Below are 6,659 nucleotides of genomic sequence, written 5' to 3'. Positions count from 1 at the left end.
ATGCGCACGCAGATTGTCTTTACTTCCGTTTATTAAATGTCGTCTGCGAAAGTTAGGTGGATACGCAGAAAGTTTTTACACTTTAGGCTATGCATTATCTATGCTACGCCCAGATCAAATGCGCTAAAATTAATATTGTTGCTCTTTTTGTCTAAAAATAGTAATTTACCAGACGTTGATTTTAGCTTGATCTTTTACCAAAGAAAAAATCAAAGAAACTTTCCAGGGTCCATAAGACAAAATGTTGAAAAGAAAACTGCCTTGGGCTTGGGATATGATAGATCTATAATTTTTTATAACCTAGAACAAGAATCTAAAGCCAAGTATAAAAAAGGATATAGAATCTAGACTCTAGATCAGGGGTTCCCAACCTTTTTTTACTCTAGAGCACATTCTAAAATATCGGTAGGGTGGCGGGCACCACCTATTTTAAATTGACAAACTCCCTCCAGAGGCGTAGCGACCCTTTCCGATTTGCACCCCCTCAAACTTTCGATTTGCACCCCCCCCCTCGAATTTTCGATTTGCACCCCACCCCCTCCCCTCAAACTTTCGATTCCCATCCCCTTCAACCTTTCAATAATATTAATGAAAAAAAAATTCTGTCTCTGTCGAATAGTGAGAGGCGGGCACATCCGGATCTTTCGGCGGGCGCTATGGCGCCCGCGGGCACGGGGTTGGGAACCCCTGCTCTACATCCTAGATCTATATAGACTTCATAAAATAAGATATAGATCTTGGCGTATATTATAAGCTAATCTCCACCAAAATTGGCAAACACAACTAGCCTACATCTGTGGTGACGTTACAAACATCATCAAATATAACTCATTACTTGTACGCCGTGGAGTATCATGCGATTTCACACCAGTTACCAGCGGGCACAGGTTCAGTGTTTCTTCCAGACTTTTTTTCTCCGGGGGGGGGGCACTTGAAATTTTCGGGGGGGGGGCGGTAAACTTTCTTCAGGGAGGGGCGGACACTGTTAAAAGTATATATTTTCTATATAAATTATATAAATTTCATTCCGTTCGGGAGGGCGGTAAAAACTTTTCTGAAGAGATGCCTGGAAGAAACTCTGCACAGGTTCCCAAACTTTGACCACCATATAATTAAAAAAAAAAATTTATCTAGTCTATAAAACGACGACCCCGACAAAACCAGAGTTTCTTCCAGGCATCTCTTCGGGGGGCGAAGCCCCCCCCCCCCCCCCCCCCGAAAATTTTTTACCGCCCCCCCCCCCCCCCCCCCGAACGAAATGAAATTTATATAATTTATATAGAAAGTATATACTTTTAACAGTGTCCGCCCCCCCCCCGAAGAAAGTTTACCGCCCCCCCCCCCCCCGAAAATTTCAAGTACCCCCCCCCCCCCGGAGAAAAAAGTCTGGAAGAAACACTGGACAAAACCATTCGACGACACTCATAGATTGGGAACAGGTGGTCGAACAAGAGGGTCCGGGGCGCAGGAATCGACCCCCGACAAAACCCATGAACTAACAGTACCTATTCATAAACAAATTGATCCCTTAAGAGCTAAATATTCGACCAATGTTAAAATTTCGATAAGGTTTAATATACAACAGTGAAGATCTGTTGCTTAAAAACGAGCACTTGAAGTTTAAATCTATTATATACATTATATTTTACAGGATAGGGGTAATCCATAAATGACGTCACACTCGTAGGGGGGAGGGGGGTCCGTAATTTTGTGACGATGTGTGATGAGGGGAAGGGGGGGGTCTCAGATGTTGCGACGTCACACTTTTGCATTATAAAAAAACAATGTTAGAAAACGAATTTTAGACGTTATTTCGCGTTTTAGATAACTGTTTTAATAAATTGTAATAGTTTAGACAAGATTTTAGAAAAATATCGATGTTTTAAAAAAATTCAACTACAATTTTGAGGGGGGGGGGGGTTGTAGGTTGAGGTGTGACGTCATTTTAGGGGGAGGGGGGTCTGGCTTTTTGTGACGACGTGTGACGGAGGGGAGGGGGGGAGGTAAAAATCGTCAAAAAAGCGTGACGTCATTTATGGATGACCCCCATAACGGTATTTTGTTTTGATAACATACAATCATAATGTAGGAAAATGTACAGCGTGCACCTCTCTCCCACACAGTGAGTTGGAACAGCACACAGCCGACTGAGTCAACATTTTTTCCGATAACTGGAAGTGGAACTTATTCTACTTTTTGTTTTTCAAAAGCCTATAACTTGAGTACTGTTTCAGATTCAGGGGTCTCCAAACTTTTCAGCCCGAGGGCCGCATTAACTATCAAATATTAGTTCGGGGGCCAGAGTTTCTTCCAGGCATCTCTTCGGGGTAGCTGAAATGCCTTTAGTTGGGTGTATAGAAACTATATTTCCCTCTCTTATAGTTATGGGTTCAGAAAATTTCAATGACTAGTTATGTTTGCAGCAGAGGCCAATTGCTATACCCATTCTTCACCAGACATTTATGGACGTGGCTTGCCTACTTTCCAGGAAGTCACCTATTTCCTTTCTTAACTTAAATACTCTGCTCAGAAGTTTCTCACAACTTAGCCATCGTACTGCTGTGTAATATAGTAAATATTGCGATTCTGTGTTTGTATCTTTCAACATGTCGCTAAACTATCTAGGGTTAAGCCCATATGACCTTATTAAATTCACCATCTTCGTTAGAGTATTCAGTACACAGCTTAAGTCCATATATTTAGCACACAAAGCTTGCCGTTTCCACCAATGTCTGCAAAACGGCGGGCAATGGTATTGCAACCAAAGCTACATTTTCAAATTATTTTGAATTTTCTGGGCAAAGTTCCTCAGCCACCTCCAAGAAACATTTTTTCCCGTGGACAAAAAGATCTCCGCGGGCCGGATGAGAGGACCTCGCGGGCCGCATCCGGCCCGCGGGCCGTAGTTTGGAGACCCCTGAGATAGATAAACGAAATTTCACATATAAGTAAAAGTTCTAATTGTCTGCCATCTTTCAAATTTTGAAATTTACACGCTATTTCCGATTTCTCAAAAGACGTATATGAATTTATAAAGTACTAATATTCCCCACTATTATACACATATTTTTTGTCGTTCACTTGATTCTATTCTATTTAAAAAAGTAATTTAAAATGGATAAATATCATGTCTATATCCAGTGGCGTAACTAGGATTTTCGGATCCCTATGCTCCTTCGTCAGCCGTCTGGCTACAATGGAGTTACAACTGCTACTTACGATGGATAGTTTTAAATATTATAAACATTCTGCACATTTTGTATTTTATACGTCCTGATTATGTATTTATACCATATTATTATTTAGGCCTCCTACTGTTACTACCCCGTAGTTTTGTAAAAATGTTACAGGCTTACAGTTAATGTGTTGTTTTTGTAAGTAACCAAACACAGTAGCGTTGCAAGGCGGGGGCAGTGGTGCTGTACGCATCTGATGACAACATTTATGCATGGTATCTTTACAAAGCTGTTAAAAGCTATGTTGTATCCAGCTAAAGTAATAAAAGATTAGTGAGAGAGGGGTGACACCCCACCGAAAATGCAATTATTTTGTGGACCATGGGGTGATACTTTTAGTAAATGCACAGGGGAACATCCGACCTTGTAACGCCACTAACCAAACACAATTTTTTTGTTTTAAATTGCTCATGACTTATTTAGACCTGTTATTTTTCATGCTTTTAATTTTGTAAAATGATCAATAAGTTCATTGATATCTATTTTAGCTGCTTCTGTAAGTTCGATACTTAGGATGGCCAAGATATTGACACAATGGGCATATCTACAATTTGTAAGAAAGGACTGGGTGCATTTTTTTTGTGTGGAACTTTTAGCCTTTTTCTTTTTTAAATTATATATATTAAAAAAATTAAAATTCCAATGTAAAAATTTTAATTTTTTTTAGAGGGAAAAGGGCCCCTATATGCCTAGGGCCCCTATGTCTTGCCTACGCTAGCTTTACGGTAACTATGCCACTGTCTACATCCCGATTTACCATACACAACAGTATTATATAAGAACTAGCTGCATACCCGTGCTCCGCCACGGGGAATCTTTTTAAATGTACCAAATGTACCAACTATGGAACAGAACAAAACTAAACACAAACACAAAAGAAAACTTAAACACAAACACAACACAAACACAACAAACAAACACAAAAGAAAACACAAACACAACACAAACCGCTGAAGGATTATCTGCCCCATGCGATATCAACACCCTAGATCTCGAGAAGCGTTTGTGTTTTGTTCTGTTCACAAGTTCGTACATTTAAAAAAGATTCACCGTGGCCGAGCACGGGTATGCAGCTAGTTTAAAATATCCATGTTTTACCTAACATGTACCTACTTTATAAATCGATGCTAATTATGTTATTCTTGGACATCCGCAGATTTTGCAGTAACATTTTTATTATTACTATTATTATTTTTAAGTTTATGTTTAATTACCCCCCCCCCCTGGCATAACTATTACATATTTTAATTAATTAGTTTTTTTAGACACTACTGTTATTAAAATGTATCCACTTTTTCTAGGAATCTAGACGAAAATTATATTTGACATTGATCCGTTTAATATGTTTTAGCAATGTGCGTGTATTCAATATTTCCTTCACGTTATTCGAAAGAATAAAAACTGAGGCAGCTATAAAGTAAATTTAAGTCGTTATATAAACAAACCCTACTCTATCTATCTATAAAGTTTGTTTACATGTTTATATATATATATATATATATATATATATATATATATATATATATATATATATATATATATATATATATATATATATGTTTTTTTTGTTTTGTTTGTTTAGTTTCACCAGAGAATCTGCACTATGTGCAGAGCTGTAAAATACGTATTTAGGTAGAGAACAATGTTCTTTTTCACCAAAACTGTTAATCACAAATTTATTTAAAGACGTTAATTAATTCGTTCATATATTCATAGGTAGATTAACCACTTTAATTATTAAAGTTCAGAACAATGACGTTACTTATAGTGACGTCACATTATTTATTTTCTTTTTATAACAATAATGGCGGCTTACATCGAATATTTTGTTGCCCATTCAAAAGTTTAACGCATTATAAAGCTAATTTTCTGTCGGCTATAGTTTTAACGATACGTCCGTTTGCTATTTTTATTAGGTTCCAACACTATTATCAATTTTCAACAGTTCTTCTAATTTGAGTAGGCCCTATACAATAAATTTCTCTAGATCTACAGATCAGCTGTCGGACGGATCAATGGAAAGTCAATCCTAGATCTAAAATCTAGGTCAAACCAAAATTAATTAGTTAAAAATAAAAACCATTTGTAAAATCACAATAAATTGTTGAGTTTCTTTATTAAACTATTTTAGTTCTTAAATATTTCATATAAATCTTTGCTTTTTAGCTTCACGGATCATCTAATTCAAGAATACAAAAAATGTTCTAGTAGCTTATGTAGATCTAGGTTTTAGATCTAAAACTACCGAAAGACTAGACTTAAGCAAAGCAAGTCGTAGAATCTAGATCTAGATCTAGAAAACTATCTAGATTCTAGATTCTAGATCTAGATAATAATGAGTTTCTATACATAACTATCTCAGACCTTCATTATTTCATATAAATCTTTGTTTGTTTAGCTATGGCGCTAATTTAATTTTGGATACAATTTAATTTGAAATAATACTATGGCCTATGCGTAAATCAAGTTTCTTGCGCAGACTTAAAAGTCAAAGTATAAATATAACAGTAAATGTCAATCTTAAATATTTTGTTCACTTTTTAGCGCAATTTCCATACTGGAATTGCGATTATTAATTCGTCATTTCTGGATGTGTGTCCGCAGCTTTACCGCAGCTTTAAGTCGTATCTCCTCCTCAACGAAGCAATATCGAGGACTAGTTCCAAAAGCAAATATGTTAAGCAAGTTCCGAGGATGATTGTGGGCCAAAAAAAATTCCCGGAATTCCTTCCTGGATTTCCCGGAAAAGCCAAAAAACCTCGAAATTTCTGGATTTATGGATGTGTGTCCGCAACTTTACCGCAGCTTTAAGTCGTATCTCCTCCTGAACGAAGCAATATCGAGGACTAGTTCCAAAAACAAATATGTTAAGCAAGTTCCGAGGATGATTGTGGGTCAAAAAAATTCCTGGTTTCCTTCCTGGATTTCCCGGAAAAGCCAAAAAAAAACCTCGAAAAAAATGCAGTTTTTGGCCCATATCTCGGCAACCAGACCACTTAGCGACTTGAAACATTTACCAATCGATTCCTGCCATAATTTAGAACAATATTGCCGAAGAAAGCTTTCAAAAATATCTTTTTGTTCGGTCACAAAAATGTTTTTAAAATTATTTAAACTGAGCATCGTGTAGGCCTAGGATGATATTTTAAACTGAGCATCTTGTAGGCCTACTCGTTAAAATAAAACTATTTCCGTTGATATAGGTTAATATAGTTGTCTTTTTTTTTTACTTATTAATTCAAACGTTATTTTTGTACCCTATTAATTAATTTATAATTTATATAAGAGTGATAGGGAGTTACAATTACAAGGTTTTGTTTCGCTTGGCCTAACCATTTTTTCACATTTTTAAAAAAATTAATTAAGGAAATTGCGCTTAAATTGTCACTAGACTTTTTATTAACTTGTTTTTACAAGTTTTTA

This window comes from Physella acuta, unplaced genomic scaffold (genome assembly GCF_028476545.2).
Source record: "Physella acuta isolate Inbredline_101_S28 unplaced genomic scaffold, ASM2847654v3 ptg000967l, whole genome shotgun sequence".
Classification (NCBI taxonomy): Eukaryota; Metazoa; Mollusca; class Gastropoda; family Physidae; genus Physella; species Physella acuta.
Note: the sequence above shows the minus strand (reverse complement) of the source record.